Below are 3,550 nucleotides of genomic sequence, written 5' to 3'. Positions count from 1 at the left end.
CTATCATCTTTATGTGAACTAAGTCGATGAATACTCGATAATTATAATTTACAGTAGTCGATAAGACGATAAAATATGCATGTGAAGTTATGACGATTTGGCAATGCATGCAAACATATATAGCAAGCTAATAAAGAAAAATAAATTTCCTAGTATGGCCTTTGCTAAAATAGAAAATATTATATTCTATTACAAATTCGGAAACTTACTCCTTTGGTCCCTTTAATCTTCATGTGACACGCCTCCCAAGGACAAACACCGTCTTGATCGGAACTCCTTTCCGAATGGCACAATCTTTGGGAAACTCCGAATTACAAATAATTGAATAATAAAATGTACATAGCACTTCCTATTATACATTTGTAAATTAAAATCTAATAAAATAAAATAAAATTGATACGAGATCACATTAAATTACAACCGAATCAATATTCCCTTACATTACGGGTAATATCCATTAAAAACTAAGGCCATACTAAGATAAAATTACATAATTCAAAATTATATAAAAGAAATATGACATTCATCAATAAAATATGCAGCATTATAATAAGTATCTAACATGCCAAGCTATGTACCAAATCGCCCTATTTAAACTTATATCGTAAATATAATCCGGTTTTATGGATATTCGCGATCTTTAACTTATTAAAATCACAAAATAATACTAAAGTCAAATTTTAGTCCAAGTTAATTATCCTAACCTTTTTGGACTCAAAAATTAGTTATTACTCAATTTTTGACAATAATTCAACTTGATTTATCATTTCAAAATTTGAATTTTAAATTTTAAATTTTTTAACATTTTGTAATAATTCCATGACACTCATAATTTCAAAAATCAAGGTTAAAATTTTTGAATTCATTTCGAGAAAAATATAGTTGAAATTTATTGGTTTTATCAAATAAAACATCTAAAGCATGTGAAAATTAATCTAATCAACGTTCTAACTTTAGATCTGATATGTGGGATAATAATGCAACCTAAAATAATTTTCTCATGCCATGTATTTTGTTTTAGCTATTTTTGCTAAAATAGTCACTATTTATGTCATTTTTACACTAAACAATTCATAAATCATGCTAAATGAATCAAGTTCATCTAAAATTTTACACACAATGAGTAAAATATGAATGTGACAATATATTAAAATTTCATGGCTTGTTTCAACGTTTAACTAATTTTAACCATTTTACCTCCATTTATTCCATTTTTATCTCATAAAAATTATAAATCATGCAAAATAAATCAAATTTGTACAAAATTTTACATACAATAAGTAAAATATGCATGTGAGGTCATACATTTAACTCGGAAAAATATAACATGCAAAAATTAAAGGATGATCTCTAGTTTTATATGTTATAGGACCAGAATATATAACATGCAAAAATTTTCCTGACTTTATAATATAAATTAAAAAAGTCTTGTTTTATATGATATACATTTAACTCGGAAAAATAATAAACCGATTATGCATGCAATAACTAAGCTCATGATACCACTTGAAAGGATTCTAACCCTATATTAAACTCTTTTAATAATTGATCCATATTACTCATTAAAATAGATGTTTATCTAGTGCATGCATAACATAATATTAATTGAAAAGTAAGAATAATATTCCTTACAATATTGAAATCGGTTTTTAGGGCACAAGTGAGGACTCCTTCTCACATGTTCTTTAGCTACAAATTAAAGGATGATCCTCCTAAATCCCAATAGTAGAGATTCCCCTCTTGATGGCACCAAGACAACCCCTTAAATCTAATTATATATTAACTAGATATATTAATTAGAAACCTTAAAATTAATCTTAATATTATTTCTTATTACTACTCTAGTAATCAAAATGAATATTAGATTTTTGAACAATATTTTCTAAAACATGGTTTTAGAGAGATGAGAGAAGTAAGAGAAATTTTTCTAAAAATGTAAGAATGAATATTTGAGAATAAGAACAATTCTTATTCTTGTATGGAGGGGGAAAAACCGGTGGGACGGGAGTGGCAAGGGAGCCAATGCATGCCCCTTTTCTTTTTAGAGTTGTTCATTTCTAAATGTATTAGGGCGTAGTGTAGGCTATCATAGTAATCATTGTGTTTTCCACAATTAAAAATAATTTAACCATTTCACCCTAATACCCTCTAAAACCCGGTCCACATAGATAATATGAAGGCCATTTTATTTTTGTCAATTGTCATTTTGTCATATAATGTGTGACATGTAACATGTAACATGTTGTTAATAATATTAATGCATATTTAACAATTAAATATCATTACATATATTAATTCAATTATATATAACAATTGACTAGTAATTAACAATCACAAGTATATAAAATAGATCATGTTAATATAATGTACAACACATTGTAATTATAATTAACTAATCATACTTAATTTAATCGTTTCATAAACAAAATTTTAGTAATATAACATTTTAATTACTAAAATGAATCTTATTTAATCGAATTACAATAAGATACATATTCTTACTCACATATGTAAATTGTTCAATTTTAATGAATTAATTAATCTGTATCAATATGCAACTAATTAATTTATCTATTAAGGGAATCATCTTTTAGGTGTGACCTTAAGGGATCAACTGATCACCACCGTCAAACGACAGTAATGTCAAACTCTAGTCAGCCAATCATTACCGATTAATGTTGATCAGTTGACGTATAAAAATGAATCATCCCTTTGTGTATTCTTATTCTGAGTTTTAAAGATGTGATCTCACTATTGTTGAGGACACATACTCCAACATTCTGATCATGAGTTTCAATAATGTGATCGCACTATTGTTGAGGACACATACTCCAACAATGTTATAGTTCCCCTAATCCCCCCATTAACCCTAGCTAGGAGGCTACTCACTCATAGTCATGGTAAGCATGTTAATAAGGGTGTCAATCATACTAACAAGGCTAAACATGGTGAATGAGTAAAGCAATAATTAATTAAGCAAATGGTAGAAGAGATTATACCAACTTAAGGGTGATCCAAATAGAAAGCAAAGAATAATAGAAGAAAACTTGATTGATTGATGAAGAGTTGTCAATTCTCCTATAATAACCCAATAATCTTCAATTACCCTATAATAAATCTTGAACTTAATTAAGGAAAGATTAATGTAAAATTTGTGGATTGATTGACATTGATCTTTTCTAATCTACTCCTAATGAGAGCTTAATCTAAACTAAGGAAGCTTAATCTCCTCTAAATACAAGAGGGGTATATAAAGTAGTACAAGCATTAGGTTAACTAAGGGCTTAAATGATGATTAAACCCTTTGAAAGAGTATTAGAGCCTTGCAAGTTCTAGGAGGATCCCCACGACTCCATGAGTGAGAAAATCTCCCTGCATGAGAATCTGGGCGACCTGGAGTGGGGTCGGGCGTCCTGGGTCTTAGGTCGGGCGAGCTGAGGTGAGGTCGAGCAATTTCTTAGATGGGAATCTGCTAAAGTTCTGAGGTCCAGCGACTTAGGCTCAGTCCGAGCATCCTGGGTCTCAGGTCGGGCGACCTCTGCTCAGCTCG

Source organism: Silene latifolia, chromosome 2 (genome assembly GCF_048544455.1).
Source record: "Silene latifolia isolate original U9 population chromosome 2, ASM4854445v1, whole genome shotgun sequence".
In the NCBI taxonomy this organism is placed as follows: Eukaryota; Viridiplantae; Streptophyta; class Magnoliopsida; order Caryophyllales; family Caryophyllaceae; genus Silene; species Silene latifolia.
Note: the sequence above shows the minus strand (reverse complement) of the source record.